General features: G+C 39.3%; 1 protein-coding gene across 3 annotated transcripts in view; it reads left to right on the top strand.

Annotated features, from left to right (window-relative positions):
• LOC120515778 (V-type proton ATPase subunit C 1-A) overlaps window positions 1–26482 on the top strand; it is a 349765-nt gene that overhangs the window by 133898 nt on the left and 189385 nt on the right. The window lies entirely within an intron of this gene.

Genomic DNA, 26482 nt, shown 5'->3' with positions numbered 1-26482 from the left:
TAAAAGGGGTGGCTAGGGTGGCACTGGCGGGCCAGGAGGCCCGGGGGGTTTGGCTTCCCAGACCATCTGGGGCACTGCTCTGGTTTCTTTGGGGCCCGGGTCAGAGTTTTGAAGCTCCCCCTTCTAGGGGCCCATGGTCCCCGCCGGGGGCTACCATGCCTCTAGCCCTGGACTTCAGCACTTCCGCACACCAGGAAGTGCTGGGGAAAGGGGAGCAGGGACCCCGGGAGTGCTTCCGGGATAAGGTCCACTTCCGCCACATGGGGGTGCGGTGGGAGATTGCGGTGAGCACCTGGAGCATATCCGGGTGTGGATAAAAGAGGCCGCCTCCCTTCATTCGGGCCAAAAGTCGGGTGGAAGTGGACTGAGCTTGCTGGAGGAGGCAAGGAGGCGGCCTGAAGAGGAGAGTGAAGGCATTGTGTGGCCAGGACTTTGGGGGCTTGTGGGGTTTGTGTGGCACTTAAAGACTTGTATATAAAGTGGTGTGAAAAACTATTTGCCCCTTCCTGATTTCTTATTCTTTTGCATGTTTGTCACACAAATGCTTCTGATCATAAAAACACATTTAACCATTAGTCAAATATAACACAAGTAAACCCAAAATGAATTTTTTAAATGATGATTTTTATTATTTAGGGAGAAAAAATCCAAACCTACATGGCCCTGTGTGAAAAGTAATTGCCCCTTGTTAAAATAACCTAACTGTGGTGTATCACACCTGAGATCAATTTCGTAGCCACCCCCAGGCCTGATTACTGCCACACCTGTTTCAATCAAGAAATCACTTAAATAGGAGCTGCCTGACACAGAGAAGTAGACCAAAAGCACCTCAAAAGCTAGACATTCCAAGATCCAAAGAAATTCAGGAAAATGAGAACAGAAGTAATTGAGATCTATCAGTTTAAAGGTTATAAAGCCATTTCTAAAGCTTTGGGACTCCAGCAACCAGGTGAGAGCCATTATCCACAAATGGCAAAAACATGGAACAGTGGTGAACCTTCCCAGGAGTGGCCGCCCACCAAATTACCCCAAAGGGCCCGGAGGCGACTCACCCGGGAGGTCACAAAAAACCCCCAGGACAACATCTAAAGAACTGCGGGCCCCTCACTTGCCTCATTAAGGTATGTTCACGACTCCACCATAAGAAAGAGACTGGACAAAACGGCCTGCATGGCAGTTTTCCCAAAAAGCAAAACCGCTGTTAAGCAAAAAGAACATTAGGGCTCTCTAAATTTTGCTAAGAAACATCTCAATGATTGCCAAGATTTTTGGGCAAATCCCTTTTGTGGACTGATGAGACAAAAGTTGAACTTTTGGAAGGAAAATGTCCCGTACATCTGGCTAAAAGGAACACAGCATTTCAGAAAAAGAACATCATACCAACAGTAAAATATGGTGGTGGTAGGGATGGTCTGGGGTTGTTTTGCTGCTTCGGGACCTGGAAGGCTTTCTGTGATAGATGGAACCATGAATTCTACTGTCTACCAAAAAATCCTGAGGAGAATTCCGCCATCTGTTCATCAACTCAAGCTGAAGCAATTGGGTGCTGCAACAGGACAATGACCCAAAACACACCAGCAATCCACCCCCCTGAATGGCTGAAAAAAAACAAAATGAAGACTTTGGAGTGGCCTAGTCAAAGTCCTGACCTGAATCCATTTGAGATGCTATGGCATGCCCTTTAAAGGGCGTTCATGCTAGAAACCCTCAAATAAGCTGAATTACAACAAATTTGAAAAAGATGACTGGGCCAAAAATTCCTCCGACCCTGTAAAAGACTCATAAGTTATCCAAACGCTTGATTGCAGTTATTGCTGCAAAGGGGTGGCCCAACCAGTTATTTGTTCAGGGGAAATTATTTTTTCACACAGGGCCATGAGGTTTTGGTTTTTTTTTCCCCTAAAATAAAAAAAACCATCATTTAGAACTGCTTTTTGTGTTTACTTGTGTTATATTTGACTAATGGTTAAATGTGTTTGATGATCGACATTTTGTGTGACAAACATGCAAAAGAATAAGAAATCAGGAAGGGGGCAAATAGTTTTTCACACCACTGTAATAGTGTAAATAACGTGTGTTGGGTGAAATGTAGTGTCTTCTGCCTGTCTGTGTCTGGGCCAGCCCCCACTATATATATATATTAAAATATATTAAATATATATATATAATATAATATATATATTATATATATTTTAAAATATATATATATATTGTTATATATATAATATATATATATATATATATATATATATATATATATATAATATATATATTATATATAATATAAATCCTCATTATACTAAATATTTTTGGACTAAAAGTTGTAAAAAGAATACAAGCTTGCTTAGTTACTTAACCAAATAAGTACTTAACTTTTAACTAAGGTCAAAACCCACCTGGTGACTAGGGGGGAAAAATTGTGAAAGCCCTCCCCTTGGAGGACCCAGCGGTATGGCTGGGGCCAAAACCCCCGGTGAATTCATCTTTTCAGCACCACAACGGTAGTACCTCGGGGGAGTCAAACCCGGGCCCTTAATAAAACCAAAGCCTCCCGCCCATGGCTGCATTACCTTGTTCCGGTCCAGCAGCCAGGTCAGGTAGATCACGTGTTTTACACTGTCGATGCTTTGGCTCAGCACGACGCCTAGTCCTGCTGCATTATCCCATACCACAAATAAAGGGCCCGTTCTTTGTTAAATTTGTCAAGGGTGCGCCCTCTCAGAGAATCAAGGTATGAACTGACAGTGTAACTCGCTAGCCCCAAGAAAGCTTGTGCCTGTCTCTTGGTTATTGGACGGGGGCCCTTCAGGATGTCTTTCATTTTAGAGCATTGCGGTTTCACCAGTCCCCCCACCAGGTAGCCTAAATATTTGGCCTCATAAACCAAGAAACTTTTCGTGGATTAATGCAGAGGCTTTCCCACGCTAGCATTAAAGGACAAGGGGGAAAACCCGAAGATATGTTCCTCCCAGGTACCAGTGGTGGCAGAATAGGACTGGTGGGGCTTTTGCACTCTGTCTACTAGATGTTGATGGTTGCTGGTGCCCCCGTGCAGCCCAAATGGGAGAACCTTATATTGCCATTTCCGCTAGGGGGGTACTGAGGTTTTTCTCTTTAGAGATGCCGTTAAGGGAATTGCTGGTATCCCTTTGTCTGTCAAGAGTAGTCCAGTAATGAGCATTACCCAGTGCTCAATGAGCTCATCCACACAGGGCATGGGGAGGCATCAAATTTGGAACCTGATTAAGATGTCTAAAGTCATTACAGTATCTCCAGAGCTGTCCTGCTTGGAAATGAGGGACGATGGGACTTGGGCCCGGTGCAACTCTTCTATGATGTCCATATCCAGCATCCGTTTGGGTTTCCAGTTCCACCTCCCACGTTTGCCTCCAGGAGGCAGTAGGGCGTTCCCAACTACCACCCCCGGGGCTGTCACTATATCATGTTCAATCAGTGAGGGGCGGCTTGGCGCCCCACTGACCACTTCAGGACAGACAGGGTCCATTTTTAGCTCCTTTGGTGATGGGACATCAAATTTAGGCCGAAGTTAAGGATCTATTTTCTTGAGAAAAGGGAGAGGTCGTTTTCGAGGGCGGTCCTCCCAATCCCTCCACAGTTTCAATAAGTTCACGCGATAAACCCTCTCGCACTGCCGACAGTTCAGCTGCTTCACCAAATAGTCCATGAGCCCTTTCTCTCCTTAATCTTATGCGGCCCTGCCAATGGCTAACCATTTTGAATGGGAGTGGCACGAGCACCATCACCAGTCCCCAGCTGGAATTCCCGGAGGGACATGTTCCAGTTGTAATTCCACGCCTGCACTGCTTCTTAAACTCGTCACATGTTCTTTTAGGAGGGGTCGAATTTTATCTAGTCTATCGCGCAGTTGCTCGATGTACTCCAAAACATTGGTGGAAGGCCTCCCCTTCCCAACCTTCTTTGAGAACGTCCAAAATGCCCAGGGGTTGGCAGCTGTATAGAAGTTTAAAAGGGGAAAAATGCCCGTGGAGGCTTGTGGCACCTCCCAGTAGGCAAAAAGCACAAGGGGTAAAAGTTGGTCCCAGTTCCGCGTCCATGCTGACTACCTTGCGAGACATCTGTTTGCGCCGGGTTTAAAAATGATCTACCAATCCATCTGTCTGGGGGTGGTAAACAGATGTCTTTTAGATGTTTAATACAGAGTAATTTGGCAATCTCCTTGACTGATCCGAAGTAAAGGGGTACCTGTCAAAGGCAGGCCTGTTAAAGCCCATTGCGGCACTTCCTGGTGTGATTTTGGGCTATAAAAAAATAAACTGTATTGTATTGTATTGTATTGTACCTTGGTCCGTAAGGACTTCTTAGGTATTCTCTCTCTATGGGGGTGGTGGGGAGACCATTGACACCTTGCACAAGGAGGGCAAGACAAAAAAGGTCTTTTTGCTAAAGTGGCTGGCTGTTACAGAGCTCTGTGTCCAAGCACATTAATAGAGAGGCGAAGGGAAGGACAAGATGTGGTAGAAGAAAGTGTACAAGCAATAGAGATAACCACACCCGGGAGAGGATTGTGAAAAAAAACCCATTCAAAACTGTGGGGAGATTCACAAAGGTGGACTGCAGCGGGAGTCAGTGCTTAAGAACCACCAAGCACAGACTTATGCAAGACATGGGTTTCAGCTGTCGATTCATTGTGTCAAGCCACCTTAACAAAGAAGCGTAAGAAGCATCTCCCTGGGCTAAAGAACAAAACTGCTGCTAGTGGTCCAAAGTTATGTTCTCTGATGAAAGTAAATTTTGCTTTTCCCTTTAAAAATCAAGGTCCCAGAGTCTGGAGGAAGAGAGGAGAGGCACAGAATCCACATTGCTTGAGGTCCAGTGTAAAGTTTCCACTGTCAGTGATGGTTTGTGGTGCCATGTCCGTTGTGTTTTCTGAGGTCCAAGGTCAACGCAGCCGCCCACCAGGGGAAATTGTAGGGGCACTTCATGCTTTCCCGCTGCTGCCAACTTTATGGAATTTAGATTTCATTTTCCAACAGGACCTGCACCTGCACAAAAAGTGCCAAAACTACCCGACCTGGTTTAAGGACCATGCTATCCCTGTTCTTGATTGGCCAGCAAACTCACCTGACCTTAACCCCATAGAAAATCTATCGGTGTTGTGAAGAGGAAGATGCAATCCCCAGACCCAACAATTCAGAAGAGCTGAAGGCCACTATAAAGAGCAACATGGGTTCTCATAACACCTGAGCAGTACCACAGACTGATCGACTCCATGTCCGCCATTGCTGCAGTAATCCAGGCCAAAGGAGCCCAACTAAATATTGAGCTGTACTTGCTCATACTTTTCATGTTAATACCTTTCAGTTGAACATTTCAAAAAAATTTTTTTGCATTGGTCTTAATTGATATTCTAATTTTCCGAGATACTGAATTTGGATTTTCATTAGTTGTCAGTTATAATTTAAAATTAAAAGAAATAAACATTTGAAATACATCAGTCTGTGTAATGAATGAATTTGATATACAAGTTTCATTTTTTGAATGGAACTACTGAAATAAATCAATTTTTGTCATGATATTCTAATTTTATGACCGGCACCTGTATTTTCTATATATATCTATATATGAGCCTTTTTCCCTTACACTTAGTAAAAAGTTAACAGGTTTAATTTGAATTCCCCGTAACGGTCGAACATCCCCCATGTTGAACTTTCTTATTTATGGCCCCATCTTCACGAAATTTGGTGGCGGCTTCCCTGCGTTTAACCCAAAAACCGATGTACTTACTTATTTGATGGTATGACGCCACTTGGGCCCGCCATATTGAACTTTCCAACGCCACCAATTTTCAAACTTCCGGTAGGTAGAGGCTGACCCCATCTTCACAAATGGTGGTGGCCCATGCGCAACCAAAACTGATGTACGTCTTATTTCTGTGGTATGACATCACTGTCGGCCGCCATATGAACTTTCCCAAAGTCACTAATCTCCAACTTCGGGGTAGGTAGAGGCTGAAATTTGGCAGGCTCATTCCTACAGCTTACTTACAACAGTTAACAGGTTTCCTTCCCAAATTTACGCGGAACGGTCAACAATGTCCTTGTACTTTCGTGATTTAGGCCCCATCTTCACGAAATTTGGTAGGTGGCTTCCCTGAGCTAACCGAAACCAGTGTATGTACTTATTTCGGTGGTATGATGCCACTGTCGGCTGCCATATTGAACTTTTTAACAGTCTTTGTTACTTATAGGCCCATCTTCAAGAAATTTGGAACCAGGTTCCCCAAAAACTAACTGAATCCTACTACCTACATATATTCCATAGCCTGCACCTCGGTCACCGTGTGAGGTGGCATTGGTCCCCCATCCCAATGCCTCCCACGTTGTTGCTGCCTGCCATATAGGCCGTCCGTCACTCCGGGGCTCTACATTCTCTTCCTTGCTTCGCCACGAGCACATTCCCTACTTATAACACAAACCTTTTTGTTTAATCCACGGCTTCTCCGCTGTTTTATTGTTTGTTTATTACAATTATAGTTATTGTATAGGTATTTTACACTTACTTTACATTGCTTGGGGCCATTTTTTACATTCCAACCCCATTTACCATGTCTATCGGGTGATCACTATCGATCAAAGAACTGTCACTTACCGAGTGGTTTCCCTGCCTGGAGAGCACTACCTTTTCCATTCTTTGTTACATATTGCACGGCCATATCAGGCTCACTCTTGATATCCGGGGGAACATTGTGTCTTATGTTTGAATGACTGGGACAGGTTCAAGGTGTGGACTGATGACAGTACAGGAGATAATTCTACTAAACAGGAGCACTATAAGAGTGAAATGCTTAAGCCCTTCACCTATGTTCTGCATGTGAGTTGATGGCTACCGCTGAATTGTTCGGTTGTCGCTTTCAAGTGTACAGAATGGCCAAATATTTTACAACTTTTGACAACCGCCAATGCCTCTTAAACATCTTAGATTGACAGGTGACTGATTTCAGTAGTGGACACTTTGATGTTTATGAATGTTTAAATTGGATGTGAGATTAGTGATGAAACTGAGTTGTGTGCTTACAACGCTTGACAGATGCCAAATGTCACTTTAACACAACAAATCCTGCAAATACTGTCGTAATTGAACAAACCATGAAACTCAAAATGATTATGACAGCAGCAATCCAAGCTGTGAGATTTGAGACAAGATTACTGTTCACATGGCCAACTGTTCGTTGCATGCTCAAGAGTAAGCTCAGTGCACAGCTTGGTCATGTACAACCAGGAGGCGAACGACAACATGGTATACAAAGAGATCCTTAACAAATAATATTGGCATATTTTCCCTCAGTTTAAAAGGTTTAATTTTCTTCTTAATAAAAATTTTAATACAATTCTTTGCCGATCTTGAATCGCGGTATTTTGCTAGTGTATATATATATATATATATATCAGTGATACCTGTTTGTTTAATTCATTCCGTGACTGAGCTCTAAGTCAAAATACTTGTATCTCAAATCGATTTTCCCATTGAAATGAGATTAATTGTGCCACCCCAAAAACCACCTCAATTTTTTGTTAAATGTTTTCAACATAAGAAAAATGTATTTATAATGAACAAATATTATATACAAACAAAATAAACCTAATACATAAAGAGAATCTAAAGAAATAAACAGATGTTGGTGATTAGTGTTGTAATGTTTTTTCTTTACCACTTTTGCTAACTAATTTTCTTCTTCAGTAGTTTTTTCTTTTTGACGCTTTTGTCACTTTATTGCAGTGCTTTTCAATAGAAACCTGTCCAAGGAGCTTTGTTTCTTCCTCCCTTTTAGAATGTTTCTAGAAGGAGTTTGAATTTTCATTAAATAGATCCGCTGCATGACCAGTTGTAACTTTTCAGGGTGTTTCTTTTCAATAAGTCCGAAACTTTTTCCCACATTGCCAACTTCTTTATCTCACTTGAAGAGATAACCTCCTTGTGATACCGATCTCCTGCAGAACCTCTGTATGTTGCTGCCTGTAGTTCAGTCAACTCCTCCGTTGTCAGTTCCCGGAATGTGCGGCGACAAGCTCTTTGATGGTTCGATTTCGAATTTTGGCTCATAACTCGAGGCAAAAATGTTCTTAGTGTTGGCTCATATCTCAAAAAACTTGTATGTTGGGGCACTCGTACCTCAAGGTACCACTGTGTGTGTGTGTGTGTGTGTGTGTTTATATTAGTTATATTTTTTAATGACTTCCAAAAGCAAATATGGTATTTAATTATAGGTGTAATAAAGTATTTAAACAGTGTGTACACAGCTGTTTCATGTTTGATTTTTTTTTTTTTTTATTATTATTCGGTTTATATGCTCGGTTTTAAACTGAATTCAGACTACAAATTTGAGTTGTTTAAAAGTGTTTTTGTTTGGTTGAATGTTGAATTTTTCTAATTTTGTTCTAGTTTTTTCTAACTATTTATGGCCGAAATTACTCGGCACCCTGAACTTTCTCCAGAAAATGCACCATTTCTCCCAGAAATTTGTTGCTATTACAAATGTTGTGGTATACACATATTTATTTCCTTTATGTACATTGGAAAACACAAAAAACCAGAGAAATAAACAAATCTGACACCATTTCACACAAAACTCAAAACAGGCTGGACAAATTATTGCACCTTAACTTAATATTTGGTTGCATGCCCTTTGGAAAAATAACTGAAATCAAGCGCTTCCTCGTAACCACCAACAAGCTTTTACACCTCTCAACCGGAATTTCTGACCACTCTTCTTTTTGCAAACTGCTCAAGGTCTCTCAGATTTGAAGGGCCTTCTCCCAACAGCAATTTGAGATCTCTCCATAAGTGTTCAATCAGATTTAGATCGGACTCATTGCTGGCCAGTTCAGAACTCTCCAGCGCTTTGTCTTCAACCATTTCTGGGTGCTTTTAGAGGTATGTTTGGGGTCATTGTCCTTCTGGAACACCAATGACCTCTGACGAGACCCAGCTTTCTGACACTGGGCCCTACATTGTTCCCCAATGTCTTTTGTAGTTCTAGATTTCATGATGCCTTGCATATAGTCAAGGCATCCAGTGCCAGAGGCAGCAAAACATCCCCAAAACATCTTAGAACCTCCACCATGTTTGACTGTAGGTATTCTTTTCTTCGTAGGCCTCATTCCGTTTTCTGTAAACAGTAGAATGATTAGCTTTACCAAAAAGCACTACCTTGTTCTCATCTGTCCACAAGACATTCTCCCAGAAGGATTTTGGTTTCCTCAGGTACATTTTGGGAAACTCCAGTGTGGCTTTTTTATGTTTCTGTGTCAGCAGTGGGGTCCTCCTGGCTCTCCTGCCATAGCGTTTCATTTCATTCAAATGTCACGGATAGTTCGAGCTGACACTGTTGCACCCTGAGTCTGCAGAACAGTGTGAATATTTTTGAAGTTGATTGGGACTGTTTATCCATCATTGGAACTACCGTTTATTGCAGTCTTTTATCAATTTTTCTCTTCCTTCCACGTCCAGGGAGATTAGCTACAGTGCCATGTGTTGTGAACTTCTTGATTATGTTGCACACAGTGGACAAAGGAACATGAACATCTCTGGAGATGGACTTGTATCCTTGAGATTGTTGATATTTTTCACAGTTTTTGTTTCGAGTCCTCCGACAATTCTCTGCTCTTCTTTCTGTTCTCCATGCTTAGTGTGCACACTCAGACACCAACACAAAGGTTGAGTCAACTTTTCTCCATAGTTAACTGGCTTCAGGTGTGATTGCTAGTTGCAGCACCTGTTTCTTGCCACAGGTGAGTTCAAAGAGCATCATATGCTTGAAATAAAACGATTTACTGACAATTTTGAAAGGTGCCAATAATTTTCCGCCATTTTTGAGTTCTGTGTGACAGATGTCAGATCTGGCTTTTCTCTCTGTTTTGTTGTTGTTCCAATGGCCATAAAGAAATAAACATATGTATACCAAAACATTTGTAAATTGCAACAGTTTTCTTGGAGAAATGGTGCATTTTCTGGAAAAATTCAGGGTGCCTATAATTTTGACCATGACTGTATTTGTTATATAAGCCAGGAAGGAAAGAGATTGGTTAATGCATTTTACATTTCACTGATGTTTTGAATATAGAAAGATTGCATGGAAAGTTTTTCATAGAAAAAAATAACCTTCAGATTTATTAATTAATTTGTTTTTGCTAAAAAAATAATTTCCTTTCATGTTCATATTTTCACAGGATCAGGATTAGCAAATACAGAGATGGAAGTAACTATACCCTGTAGGAGATCATCACCACCATTTGCAGACTTATCTAGAAATGTGCTATTTATTGTCACACCTATGTTTCTGTACTATTAACATGTATTTATTTTTACTATTTGTATGGCTTTATTATAAGGCTGAATCAATTGCTTGGGGACATCAGACTTCAGACTAACTCTCAAAACCTCAGGTCACACTTAGCCCAAGACTGCCATTAGGAAGCTGATTGCCAGGGTCCTTAACATTTCAGGTGCACGCCTAAACAGAAGGGGTTCTGAATTGCTTTTGGTGTGTACAACAGGGGCTGGGTGAATGAAAGGTGCCCCCCTGGGCCTTTAGGTACATACACTGTGAGCAGAAAAGCAGTGCCCACAGGTTCCCCTGCATGCATTAACTTTGGCTCAACACCATGGTTAAAGGCTCCCTCAGTACAATACAGCTTTTCTTCTGGTTGACATGTTGTAATATGCTGTGACATGGTATAGTACCCTCTAATAAGTCAGCTCATTCTGTAGAGACAGAAACTTTTTTTTTGAGTTTTAGTTTGATGATAAACATCAAAAGGACATCACGGTACAGACACAGTAATGATCATTCATTATTAGCACATGAAATGTATTTCACATTCTTTCATTGAACATATATTAAGTTTGTAATGTTAATACAAATACTAGGAAATATCAATAGAGGGAAAGAGTCAAAATTTTGTAAACCTTGGAGAACATCTTGCAGCATTTTACTTTCCAAAATTTTTTCTCCCTGCAGATTTTAAAATCTTTCTTCATGGTTCAGTTTAAACTTCACATGTCACTCCAGGGTTTTAAAGTGGTGTTCATGGCTTTTTTGAACTACATAAGTTACCTTAGAGAGTTTTAAAAGGGCTTTGCTTGGCAGCCTAGGGTTTCAGACCCTGCTTTGTAGTCATGAGTGAAACTAACTGGTTCACAGTTTGGTTGAACTATGCATGTCACTCCAGTGTTTCAAAATCTGCATTCATTTCATTTCAACTGAGTATTTAACCCCAGGGTGTCAAGACCTAAGTCCATTGAACTTCGTTTCATCTGTTCTTGGCAAGAGCCAGATTATTGAAATTTGGGATGACAGGCATATTTGAAATCCAGGTGCAATTTCATAACATCTGCGTTATCAAGCTATGAAATAGTCAGCAATAAAATAAACTCTTCTAGAGAGTGATAACATTTTTGTGGCAACAAAGCTGCAAAAACTGAATTATATAAAGGTTAGAAAGAAATTAGTATTGCCACAAACAACACCTTGAGTAATACAAAATAAGACACCTTGTTCACCATAAAGCATAGCTTTTAACCATAAAAATTCCCCTATTATTTCTTGTTATTATTTTCACTGCCTACTAACACTAGATTCATTTATTATTTTTATTAGTAATATAAAGTAAATTTGTGTCTTGTTTTCTTGTGAATGAGAGATGAGGAAGAGTTGACTGTCAGTTTCTGTTGTGTGTTATAGCTAGCGATCGTAGTAATTCATAGATTACTGTTTTGGGTTTGAATTTCTGTTTTATATAAAATTTTATTAGGTTGAATTTGCCCTTGCTTGGATTATATGTATGGTAAATGACAGGAGAAAGCGTCTATATATTGTTGACTGGTTCTGCATTTATGTAACATTGAAATAGGTATGACTAATACAGGTAAGACAACTATAATTTTTATTTAAAAAGTTATTGTTGTTAAGTTGAGAGCCCTTAAAGGATAAGTTCAGTATTTTTTCAAGTCAAGATATTTTTAAATTTATAGAAACACTACTAGAACTCAATTTGGCAGATTCTTAATGTACCATATTTGTGAAGAAATAACCAAACTTATGCATTAAACTCGAAAGTACAAAAATACTCAAATGTCGATTAGATGGGAAAATACTATCAAAAATCCCCATCTAGTAACAAAAAGTCAACAAATAATCTTTATAAAATATTTTTACAAAAGCTCTTATAAACTGTCAGCTCCAGAGATCACAAAACACAGTTAGAAATTACAGAAAATGCAAAGGCAATCCAAGGCAAGCAAGTTCCAATCACAAATCCAGAATATGAAATCGAGAACGGAGCATGAATTCAAAACTAGGACTGCACCCAACAATTACTTTGATGATTGATTAAGATGACAATTATTTCTCAAGTTATTTTGTTAAACACAAAGTCATAAATGGAAATTTTCACCAAATTTAAAAATTTATGGATTTCATCTATTTTCTCAAATGTATAGTCCTATTTTATAAAAAAGAAGAGGGTTAAGCCCTCATTTTCTCTCTAGTGTTGTTAATTAAATGGATCAAAGAAGACATTTGAGGAGAAATAACAAGGTTTGTTTTGAAATTATGATTACTATTTCCATGTTTACAGCATTGTGTGTCAGGGATGCCAAATAATGAGGAAGTAAAAGCATGCTCAAGATGATGCAAGGGTTAACAATAATATAGTAATAATAATGATAAAATGCAAAGGCAAAGTATTTATAAGATTGGCTTGGGCATCAGTAAATAAGCATCTTGTTCCTATGATTAAAACTTTTTTTGTCAAATGATTAATTCCGTAGTCTTTGTTTTAATAGTTATATTTTCTTAATAGTTTTCTGTACTAAGGACTGGAAAAGGACATTTCATCACATCTGCAATGACAAGGTTTGGTACTGTATTTCAGTCTGTGGTGTTTCATAGGTTGCCATTGGTAGAGTACATTTTAATATAAATGGACTGAGAAGCGGGAATCATGCTTTGAAAGCTGACAACAATTTCTGGCACCTTTGCTTCAAATGTTTCAGTGCTTTGTTAAGCTTTGTTTGTCCCATCACTAGTTTCAGTTGGGACTTTTCAGTTATAATATGCTCTGGGCAGTTCTATTTTTAGTGCTGCAGGCAGTAATATATATTTTAACATGCCCCAAAAATTATAGTTGTTTTGTTCTGCTTAAATTTTTGTAGCCTTGTGCTGAGAATATATAAACTATTTGCTGAAATGTGCCTAAAATGCCATCCGCTATAGCTTGCCGTCTTTGGCTGTCCTGTAGAGTAAAATGCAACAGTGATTATAAAATCTTTATATAAACAGAAATTTCTTCTTTTAAATTGACTCTGTAGTTTTAACACATTCTAAATAAAAGCTGCCTCAGTCTCTTGGAACACAATGCCTATTTTCTTATTTGAATGCACCATGTTTGATATCCCTGCCCTCCTTTTAAAATTAAAACTTTTTCCTTTCACATGGCACATTCTTGAGATCTTTCTTCCACTTAAAGAGACAGAAGGCAAGCAAAACTGATAAAGGAAACATTTATTGTTGTTTGTAACAAAAGTGCAGTTCCGCCTTGTCTTACTGGTGGCAGCAGCCAGTTACATGAGGTTATTTGGCTTCCATTGTAGCCAGATGCTTTAGCTCGAACATGCCTGAAGCTGTGTAAAAGAGTATTTAGAGGTGAGGTGGGAACTACTGCTCTAGGGTTCAGAGCACACTATTACTTTGCAAAGATAATTCAAATTCCTTTTATTCTAAAAAATTACATTTTCACCACTTAAAAGTCATTGCACTATTTAAAAAACAATTTAATCAACAAACACTCCTGACACCGATCTTGAAATTGTCAGTTATTAACTTGTGGTAGGAACATGGGGGGGCCCTTTTGATGTTCTGCTCAAAAAAAATGATGATAAGACTGAAAGAAATGCTGAGTCATACTAGTTTTGTTAGTAATAATTTACTATGTGTTTAACTGTTTATTGGGCATGTATTGTTTCAAAAGTTTAAAAGAAATGAGCACTAACCTTATTTTATCATTGTTGGATTTTGTAACAGCAAAGATGCACAGCATTCCCTGTTGAACATTTGGATTACAATTTCATTAAGAACTGTTCGGATGTGAAGACTTGGAAAGAATACTAGGTGTTTTGAGGTAAAATATATACAGTAAGTTATTAAACATTAATTTAAGTTGAATTTAAATTTTTATGTACAGTGTATGTATATGTATGTATTAAGTATGTATGTATGTGTGTGTGTGTGTGTGTGTGTGTGTGTGTGTATATATATATGTGTATGTATATATATATATATATATAGAAAAATTCAGACTTGTGAGAATAGTGTGTTAAAGAAAGGAGAAAGGAAACATTTTGAAAATAACGAACATGATTGTCAATGTAATTGTTTTGTCACTGTTATGAGTGTTGCTGTGATATATAAAAAATACCTTTCTTCACAGCGATGTCGGTAATTAAAGAGTTATAAAAAAAAGGAAACATTTTAAAAATAATGTAAGATGATTGTCAAAGTAATTGTTTTGTGTATTTGGCGGCAGCGCTACAAATTTTTTTCGTCCTAGCTGCATCAGAAAATGTACCAGCTCTGACACGCTTCTTTTAGTGTTTCTCACAGCTTGGAATCTTGTCATAATGGGTTTGATTTACATATATATATATATATATATATATATATATATAAATAAAAGCAAAGCCTCACTCACTCACTCACTGACTCATCACTAATTCTCCAACTTCCCGTGTGGGGGGAAGGCTGAAATTTGGCAGGTTCATTCCTTACAGCTTCCTTACAAAAGTTGGGCGGTTTTATATCGAAATTCTCGCGTAATGGTCATAAATGGAAGCAGTTTTTCCATTTACTGTAATGGAATGAGTTTCCCAACGCTGGGGGGGAGTTTTGTGACATCATAGCCCACGTAATCACGCAGTACATAGAAATCAGGAAGACCTCAAAAGCGCTGAAGAAAACATGCATTATATAATTGAGAGGCAGCAAACAATAAGAAGCGGCGAGTGACATATACAACCATATTCATGAAGTTCTGCTATTTCGGAAAAAAAAGCCTGATGTAAACCTCACTTTAAATTAAGTTCATAGACAGGCTGCGCTGCCTTGTTTTAGTCCTGCCCATATAAGGCGTCTCAAGCGGCAATCCAAACAAACTGCCACGGGTAAATTTTCCGGGTGAAGATTGTGCTTATGGAGGGAAGATGAGATGGTCAGGGTGGTGTTTGACACAAACTCAGCAAACTGCGAGAGAAAGTTTTAAGTGCCAGGACTAAGGTAACATTAAATACAGCCATGGACATAGCAGAGATGGAAACCACACAGCTGGGAACCTTCGATGCATGTACCCGAAGTGGCTCACGGGGAACTGGCAGTGCACAGATAAAAAGCAACAGTTCCAAAGGCTGAAAAAACCGATTACACAAATTGAAAAGGCAGCAAAAATTATAAAGGGCGCCTGATAAGCATATTCATAAATCCAGCTACTGCGGAAACAAAACACACGTTGGAAAAGTCAATGCCCCGCTAAAGGAAGACAGTGTAAAAAACCCGTATGTGTGTCAGGTCTCAGATAAAGAAGAAGACGAGCTGTTTATTGATGCAGTAAGAACAATGATGAAGAAACCTGTTATCTTACGATTGACAAACAGGGAATGTAACTTAAACACAACACATCCTAAAATAACGAACCTGATTGAAAGAAATTGATAATCAAACCCTTGATGACAGAAACTCAGTAACACTCACAAAACAAATACTGTATTTTGGGACAGTCATTTACGTTATTTTAAAATGTTCCTTTTCTTTTTCTAGTTTTTTTAACACACTACTTCTCCCAGGATACGCGGTATATATATATGTATATATATAAACCCGATCTACATACTGAATAATGGATACTTTATTGCCATCAGTGATTGTTTGGTAAAGCCATACTCAGTGTATTCATTAGATAAACGGTAAAAAGTAAGGGCAAGGGAGGATGACTTATTGAGGCATGAGGCTGTGTCGGCAACTCTATCTGAATTCGATCACATTTAAAAAAATATATCTTTTCAAGTTCTATTTAGTCCATATGTGTCAAACTCAGTCTGGACACCCGGGCCCGCGTAATTATATCCGGCCCAAAGATCATTTTATATACTGTATTATTGTTATTAAACCCCGGTATATGAAGCGCTGGTAACACAATAAACTACAGATCCCATAATGCAGCGCCAGCTGCCTTGCGAACAGTTCCCGCTTAATCAAGTCTACCTTAAGATGCTGCAAATTATTGCGAAGCTAGCTCTCACAATGCTGAAGAGAAAAGTTGATTCTGAAAATAGAGCCTTTAAAAACCGATGGGAGGCTGAGTATATGTTTACTGAACCCGTGTGTCTCATTTGTGGAGCTAATGTGGCTGTAATTACAGAATTTAATCTAAGACAGCACTATAAAACAAAACATCAGGGTAACCTGAAAGACCTGAATGCAATGCAAAAGATACAAAAGCAGAAGAATTAAATAAGAATCTGACACTTCAGCGGACGTTTTACCGTGCACAATCACAAAGTGATTTCAATTGAGGCTGTTTTTATGGGAGACACAACCACTTGCCCCACTTTCCCTATTACCAAGTAATGTTAAACCAAGTAGTCACTACGGTGTTCCCAAATCCCACTTTGCTGATAAACTGGCGACCCCCACTGAGTTTGCGGCGCTTTGGTGACTTTGAAGAACAAAAAGTCCGCTACATGCGGCTCGAACCTTGTGCATGTTTGGTAGCACATATCTGTGTGAAAGCTCTTCTCAGTGATAAAGACTAACAAAACAGCACAAGGAGTCGCCTCACTGATGAGCACTTCAATCCATCCTGAAACCCTCCACAACACAGAACCTCACACAAACAGAAACAACCTGTTGCCAAAAAAGATCCCAGGCGTCCAGCTTTAAAATGACATATGAGCAAAAGACAGCTGATGATTTGATTTGTTATTGCTGAAAGGAACACATTTTATTTATATTTCTAGGTTTTGTTATGCAGCATGTTCATATTTGAATTTGTATAATTTTGACGGGATATATTTTTTATGGAGAGCAAAACTTTTGGGATTTTAAAATCTAAGTTTATTTTTATAAATTATAAAATTACATAAGAGTAAAGAAATTTGAATGTTTGTTCTTTTAATGTTTACTTTTTTTCTAACTTGTATAATTTAGACAGGATATATTTTAGGGAAAGAGCAAAATATTAAAAGTTTTTTTAAGGTTTGAGTTGATTTATTCAGGAATAATATTCCTGTCTTTTTTACCATTCCTCCCAAAGATATTTCTGTCGACTAAAATTCCTTCTATTTAAAATTTAAATAGAACTTGAACAAATCATATAGTTCATAATATCCAAGCAGACTTGCAGTAAGAGCGGAGTCATCCGTTTTAACAAACAGAAGTATTGCACTGATACTAAATAGCTGTGTGTGTATATATGTAGATATGGATGTATATGTATATATATGTTTATATATGTGTGTGTGTGTATGTATATATATATATATATAGTGATGGTTATTCTTCTTTAAAAAAATCTTACACAACACAAAACAAAGTTTTGGGGACCGTCCCCATATATTGTCGTCCAGACAATTAAAAAAATAACGATTCAAAGTCTCAGAGTAAAACAATGAACAGATTTCTTCAGTCAAAATGGCTACTTTATACAGAAAGGATTATGGGACAGGAAATGGTTGGCAAGGGCGTTGAAAACAGGAACCGGAAACAACGTCATCATGATGGGACGGAAGTGAGTGATTGATGGAGCCGGAAGTGCGCCATCATGGGGGGCCCGGAAGTGCGCATCGGGGCCCATTTTGGAATCCTGGAAGTGGAGGAATTATTTTTCTTAAGTTTTCTGTTGAGCAAAAGAGATTCAGGAAAACCCGTGACAACCCTCTATCTCACGATGTTTCACTCACCTTAGGCTCTTTGACTGCCTCCTAATCGCACATGTGTGACATGACCCCTGGGCCCAGACCTCGGGTCGGGCGACCACCAGAGGTCGTGGACACGAGAGAGCATCTGCATTGCCTGCAAAAAACCTTTTACGATAAATGACCCAAAACGATAAGGCTGAAGATTCAAAAACCACCTAGTGATGAGGTTAGACTCGATGAAGGGACATCCACTGTAAGGCAGCATGATCCGTCCCAGAGTAAACTCACGCCCCAGTAGGTATTTACCTCAAAGCGTGACAGCCCACTTAATCGCCAAGGCTTCGGCTCCACTGCAGCATACTTTGGTCTCCGGTCTAGAGTTTCCGGCTTAGGTACTAACGGGGTGTTCAGCACCATCAACGCTTGGCTCATACGGCCCAAACCTGTGCGTCCGGTCGGGAGGATGAAAGGAACAAAAAAATCAGGAGATCTAAAACAGGTGCTGAAGTAAGGGCCAATTTCAAGTAAAGGAATGCTTTCTCAACCCGAAATATCCTACCCTTTTAAAGGTGCTCGTTCCTTGTTAAATTAGATAAGGCCGGCAACTTCTAGAAATGGGGTTCAAAACGCTATAGTAACCTCCAATCCCAAAATGCTTGTACCTGCCGCTTATTCTCGGACGGGCCAATTAAGAATGGCATAAATTTTTGGGAACATTGGGTTTAAAAACCCCTTCCTACTAGGTAGCCAAATATTTGGCTTTCTTAATCAAAAACATTTCTTGGATTAATTCGAAGACCGGCGATCTGTTGGAAAGTATTTTTTTAACCTGCCATACGATCTTTCCATGCTGGAAAAAATGACCGTATCTAGGTAGGCAGCACTATAGAATAGGGCCTTAGGTGTCTACCAGGCGTTGGAAGGTAGCTGGGCCCCGCGCCAAAAGGAAGGACCTTATTTGCCAATGTCCACTGGGTGTACTAAAAGTGGTTTTTTCTTTGGCGGAGTCCGCTTAAGGATCCAATACCCTTCTCCCGTCAAGAGTAGTTAGGAATTGAGCGTCCCCACCGTCAAGTAATCATCCACCCGGCGAGGATACGATCAAATTTAGAGACCTGGTTGAGTCTTAAAGTCATTACAAAACCTCCAAACCCATCAGGTTTAGAAACTAAGACAATTGGACTAGACCAGGTTGACTCTCCTCAATAACCCCTAATTCCAGCATTGCCCAATTTCCAACTCCACTTCTGCTTTCTTTGCCTCCCGACCTATAATCCCTCTCTGACAATCACTCCCGGGTTAGTAATAATATCGTGAACAATCAACGAGCGCCCCGGTATCTGCCCACAACTTTAGGGACAGACAAGATAGTGCCCAGATCTTTTCGTTTTTTGGGTGTAAACGGGCCAAAATTAAGATGGGCACATGACATAAAGAGAGACGAGGCTGATTGGACGAGGGGTCAATTCCCTGTCCTTCCATGGTTTCCAACAAATTTAAAATGATATCTAGTTCAGTAGGTCGATTAGGTTTTTTTAACCAGATAATCAACGGGGCCTTTTCTTCTTTAATTTCATAAGGCCTTGCCCAAAGTGCTAACAACTTTGATTGAGAAGTTGGGATGAGAACCATTACCATACCGGGACAAATTCCCGAATGGTGGTTTTGTTAAAACGTGACTCGCTGCTTTGTGCCTTTTCCAAATTTTCTTTTAGAATAGGTCTGATTTTCTCTAATCTATCCGAATTGCGATATATTCAAGAATATTTGAAGTTGGGAGGACCTCCTCTTCCCATCCTTCTTTTAACATATCCAAAAGCCCCTGGGGTCTTCCTATAATAATTCAAAGGAGAGAAACCAGTAGAGGGCTGAGGGACTTCCCGAAGCAAACAAACGAGAGGAAGCAACTGATCCCAGTTCTTCCATCCTGTTAACTACCTTCAACATCTGTTTCAAAGTTTGATTGAAACGCACTACCAATCCGTCAGTTTGGGGTGATAGACAGATTTCAGATGTTTTATTAGAATTTGGCTACTTTCCCCGAACGTCTCCGATGTGAAGGTCCCTTGGGCCGTTAAAACCTCTGGAATACCAACACGAGCGAATATCCCTACTAATTCCGTACATGTTTTTCGTAGCTGAGCCCCAATGGAACAGCTTCCGAAAGCGAGTGGCATAATCTACTAGCACCAAAATATATTTAAATCCTTTTAACGAGGGTTCCAATGGTCCTGACCGAGCCGAAGCCTTCCAAAAAGGGGTATCAATAAGGGAAGGGAACGAGAGGAGCTTGCGCCTTCTAGGAATCTGGGGGAAGTTGACACTTAGGACAGGAAGAGCAAAACGCCCGGGCCTCCTCGTTTAATTCCTGGGCCCAAAAGAATCGGAGCTTTATTCTCTTTAATGTTTTTGAGCCCAAATGGGTCAAGAAGGTGATTGTTTAAATTTACACCTTTACTGGCGCGTGAATTAACAAAGCCGTAACTTCTCCCTCGTGTTCTCCTCTTTTATAATAATTTGTTTTAAGTACAAAGAACGAAAAGCGGTGGATCCAAGGTTGTATAACCCTCGGTAGAACACTGCATTCCTAATATTTTTAAGGAATCATCGTTTCCCTTGTTCCCCTTTAAAAGGCATGGTGTTAATAGAAATTGGGCATTTAAATCTTGTATAGGGTCTTGCGACCTTAAGGGTGTGGTTTCTGTCTTTACGTCATCTCGTTAACTGCACTAGTTCCCCAGAGGTGATGGGACATCAAATTCTTCACATTGGGTACCGGTGGTCCGTGTTATGTGGGACATGGCGTGGAGGCAGTGGGCAGTATTTTCCATTACTAAGCCTAAATGTTCTTAGGTCAGTTACGTTTACGCTGGTAATTTTATTCCAGCTCTACCCAATATAACTGAAGGGGATCCCTTGCCATGGCCATGCTCGTTAGGTGATGATTTACTTACCACACATCTGGCCGTTTTATAATACGGATATCCCCATGAATACATTTTAGACTAGTTTTTTTCCTAGTCCACTGTTGCGGTAAAACGAACGGGTGGCAACAATGGAAATGTTATCCGAATCAAACATTGCTCTACCTTCCTGCCATTTATAATCTGCACCTGTTATGGAAAAGATAAAGGATTAGTCACAGTGGCTTCCTTTCCCTATTGGGCAATCCATGGGCTCGATGGTACAGTTAGGGGGCAGATGTCCTATCTCCCACACTTGAAAAGCGGGAAGACTGGCACCCCTGTCCCGTCACGGACCAGGTTCGGAGTTTGTCGGGTGGGCTCAGGGGTTGCCCCCCGGGCCTGTTGGGTTCGGGGGGGAGAACGTTTTGATTTCCCGATTTGGCCCCAGTGACGCCAGTGATCTGGATTAAGGAGTCCATGTCCTCAAAAATTTTGCTTCGTACTTGCTGGGATATGGTCAGGAGGGGATGCAAAAAGTTTCACATGCTAGGCTGCCATTTTTGGAATTATTAATGTCAGAGCCAGCTGACATACTTCCCCAAGCTTCAAAGCCCTGGGTTCTTATCGGTCTCTCTGGGGGCGAACTGCCACTCCCTCCATTCTCCCCCTTGCTGTTCCGGAGATACGCCGTGGGCTTGAAGACCCCCTTTTTGAGCGTCATAATCAGCTGCCTGCTCCTCAGTTAGATCATATAGGCTCTCGCGCCGTTTCCCTTCAGGTAGGGACCAGTATTGCCATTCCGACTTGGCCATGCTTCCGGGTTAGCGTCGCCAAAAATCAAGAAGTATGTCTCGGTGTCGTCCGATTCTGTTGGGGTACAATAGCAATAGGTGGTGGCCCGGGACCTCCGTCCAGACACCTCAGCAGCAGCAGCAGCACGAGCGTTTGGGTTCTGCTACCTGGGTCCTTGTCTCACCCCTCTTTTATCTTCAGGGTTTCAGGACGCCCTGGGTCTCAGAACGGTGTTCAGGTCCTGTTCTTCCGACATCTTTAAATAAACAAAGAACAATCTGTCAAAGCTACATAATTGGATGGTTATTCTTCTTTTAAAAAAATCTTTACACACAAAACAAAGTTTTGGGGGCCGTCCCCATATATTGTCGTCCAGACAATTAAAGAAAATAACGATTCAAAGTCTCAAAAGTAAAACAATGAACAGATTTCTTCAGTCAAAAAGGCGACTTTATACAGAGAAGGATTATGGGACAGGAAATGGTTGGCAAGAAGTGACTTGAAAAAAAGGAACGGGAAAAAACGCCCTCATGATGGGACGGAAGTGAGGTGGATTGATGGAGCGAAGGGATCATGGTGGGCCGAAATGCGTCATCGCGCCATTTTGGAATCCCTGGAAGTGGAGGAATTATTTTTCTTCAAGTTTTCTGTTGAAAAAGAGATTCAGGTAAGTACCACGACAACCTCTATCTCGGATGTTTCACTCACCCTTAGGCTCTTTGACTGCCTCCTAATCGCATATGTGTGACAATATATATATGTATTTGTGTGTATATATGTGTGTGTATTTATGTATGTGTGTATGTATTATATATATATATGTATTTGTGTGTATGTATGTGTGTGTATGTATGTGTGTATGTATATGTATAGATATGTATATGTATATATGTTTGTGTGTGTGTGTAAATATATATATTTATATATATATATATATATATATATGACAACAACACTCATCACTACAACAGTGACAAAACAATAACATTGACAATCATGTTACGTTATTTTCAAAATGTTTCTTTTTTTTTCATTGCTTCTTACACTACTTCTCCGCCAAACACGGGTATTTTGCTAGTAATTATATATATATATATATATATATATATATATATATATATATATATATATATATATATATATATATATATATATATATATATATATATATATATATATATATATATATATATATATATATATAATGTAGATAGGGGTGTATGTAGTATATATATATATATATATATATATATATATATATAAAACATACATATACTTTTTTGTATGTGTCTATATTGTGTGTGTATAGCTTTGGTACTGATGCAAGGGAAAAATAATAAAATATAGTCTAAGTTATTAAACAGTAAAATATTAACATTTTAAGAAGTACAGGTACATTGAGCACTACTGGAGTGGTTGGGTAAACTACATTTTAAAGACTGTGTAACACAACAGGTAATGAACCAACAGCAGCTAAAATGTATATGGATTATCTCTCGGTAGTAGATCCCTTTTTAAAGAGCACACGGCGGCTGTGGTATAGAAATTACATTTTCTATGTGAACGTCAAATTTGTGCCTCTGGTAAAGTGCCACCGGCATTTAAAGAAAAAATTTGTTTTGTGTCCTCTACAGTGTTAAGAGAAAGGCTTTTTGGTTTGGGATAAAGGAAAAAAATGTAAAGAAAGGAAAGTTGCCTTTATCTTTTATATAGTATAGAGAGTGTTCAGCTGACGTTATGATTGCCTTTTGGGGGCATCACGGTGGGTCTTGTGGAGACTGGTGAGATGTCCCTCCATTAATCGGGTTGTGATGGCATGTCAGTCCTGCACTCGTGTGCGTGTCTTCATAATCCGAGCTGACAAACCCCCCCTAATCGTATATGTGCAAAAAAATGCAAACGCCTTAATATTAGTTTGCCTGGTGTAGAAAGGGGTCCCCGTGTTTCACTTGTCTGGGCTATAGCTCAGAGAGGAGGAAAAATTAAAATTGCTCACTTTGACTTAAGGCAGAAGCGAGTCAAACGCCTCAAAGGCGGCACAGCTAATGCCGCTTGGCTGCTCGACTTTGCTGGGCAGGAGACCCCAGTTTTTGCAGACAGTTCACAATATCAAAGTCTCAGCTCTCTTTGGAGGTCATTCATACATATATATATATATATATATATATATATATATATATATATATATATATATATATATATATATTATAATATATATATATATATATATTATTATATGTATATGTATATATATTTTTGTGTATGTGTTGTGTGTGTGTGTGTTTATATATATATATGTATATGTGTATATATATACTAGAAAATACCGCCAAGCGGAGAAATGTTTGAAGAAGCAATGAAAAAGAAAGGAAACATTTTGAAAATAACGTAACATGATTTTCAATGAATTGTTTTTTCACTGTTGGAGTGTATTGTTTCATATATATATATATATATAGAGAATACTTCCAGGCAGTAGTGAATGTGTTAAGAAGTTATGAAAAGAAAAGCAAACATTTTAAATATAACGTAAGATGATTGTTAATGTAATTGTTTTGTCATTGATATGAGTGTTTTGTCATATCTTTTCATTTATCTATATATATATATATAGCAAAATCCCTTTGATTGCAGGGAGAAGTGAAAAGAAAGGAAACATTTTAATAATAACGTAAATGATTGACAATATAATTGTTTGTAATTGTCATGAGTGTTGCTGGCATATATATCATACTAATAAAAGGCAAAGCACTCACTCACTCACTCACTCACTCACTCACCACTGACTCATCACTAACCCTCCACTTCCTGTGGGTGAAGGCTGAAATTTGCAGGTTGATTCTTCAGCTTCCTTTTAAAAAAGTTGGACAGGTTTTATATCCAAATTCACCCCAGAATGGTCATAACTGGAAGCAGTTTTTCCCATTTACTGTAATGGAATGAGCTTCAACGCCGTGGGGCGAGTTTCGGTGACATCATCACGCCTCCCACGTAATCACGCAGTACATAGAAAACCGGGAAGACCTCAAAAGCCCAAGAAAATACATTATATAATTGAGAAGGCAGCAAACAATAAGAAGCGAGTTCTGCACTGGAAACAAAGCACGATGTAAACCTACACTTTAAATTAAGTTCATAGACAGGTACCCCGGGCTTTGAAATTTTAGTGCTCATGTATAAGGCCATCCGCACGGCAATCCAATAGCAAACTGCCACGGTTATTCACGGGTAAAGGGACGTTATGGAGAGGAAGATGAGATGGTCGGGGTGGTGTTTGACACAAACTCAGCAAAACTGCCAGAGAAAGTTTTAAGTGCCAGGACTAAGGTAACATTAAATAAAGCTATGGACATTGCACGGATGGCACAAGCACAGCTGGGAACCTTCGATGGGAAGCACCGAGAAGTCTCACGTGAAATGATGCAGTGCAGATAAAAAACAACAGTTCCAAAGAGGCTGAACAAAACCAAATTACAATTGAAAAGGGGCAAAAATATGAAGCGCCTGATAAGCATATTCATAAATGCAGCTACTGTGAAACAAAGCACACGGTGAAAAAACCCAAAGTCCGCAAAGGAAGACAGCGTGAAAAAAACAAAAAAACCCCCGGATGCAGTTTGTCACATCACAGATAAAAGGAAGACGAGCTGTTTATTGATGCGTAAGGAACCAATCGATGAATGAAACCTCTTATCTTACAACGATTGAAAACACGGAATGTAACTTGAACACATCGTAAAATACGAGCCTGATTGAAAGAAATAATGATAATCAAATCCTTGATGACAGCAACATTCAATAACACTCACAAAACAATTACTGTATATTGACAAACATGTTACGTATTTTTTAAAAAGTTCCTTTTCTTTTCATAACTTCTACTTCTCATGCATAAAGGTATATATATAAATGTATATCTATTGCCCGATCTACAATACATACTTAGGATAGACAAGCGGTGGCCAATTGTAGAGTCTTCGCCTAACCGACATTCGAGGTTCGATTCCCGAGAGGGATGTACTGACTATGTACGCCTACCTGATTCATTTTACCTTCACATCTCCTTTGGGTTTTGGGGCGATGAAAAATATTAGGAACGAGGATCATGTGCTTTTTTTTAAAATTTTCCTTTCTTAGCACAAGACAGTTGAGAAGCTTTATGCATGTATCCATAACGCTGCTAAAAATAACGATTTAATCACACTTCAATTCCAAGCAAACGGAACTTTGTCAATGCATGATTTCTAGCATTTCCCTTACACTGATGCCCCATCACAGCTAAAAAAAGTTAGAGTCGGAATAAAGCGCTTCCTCCACTGATCATTTCACTACCCGAGGCCTGATAAAAGCATGGTTTTGTGCACACGAAAAGCAAGCAAAATTAGATGCATTACAGAAAGCGGACTTTGGCCCTTATGGGGATCATTGGGCTTCGCGGACCGTAGTAATTCTAAATACATCTAATTACAAAATGTTCAATGATCAACTGTTTTAGCCTAATGTACAAAATAATTTTGGCAATGTTACTCAGAGTTTAAAGATTGTTGGTCAAATTACCTTTTTTGTTTCTGACTTATTTTTAAGAAGAAAACTGCACTTTATGTTGAATTTTTGGATTATTATTTAAAGACAATACTATTCTGCAAATGTACTTAAAGTATTAAACTACTCACCCTTTTTTTTTAAGTCTGCCCAATTTAACCAGGATGATATTTTTTTTTCTGTTTTGAATTCAAATGCAGTTTAAAAGCTTTTTAAGAAATTAAAAAAGCTTCAGTTTACAATATTCATGTCCATGTCATTATTTGATTCTGTCGCCCCTAACTCAAAAAAAAAAA

This window comes from Polypterus senegalus, chromosome 15, assembly GCF_016835505.1.
Source record: "Polypterus senegalus isolate Bchr_013 chromosome 15, ASM1683550v1, whole genome shotgun sequence".
Classification (NCBI taxonomy): Eukaryota; Metazoa; Chordata; class Cladistia; order Polypteriformes; family Polypteridae; genus Polypterus; species Polypterus senegalus.
This window is presented reverse-complemented; position numbering and strand designations above follow the sequence as displayed.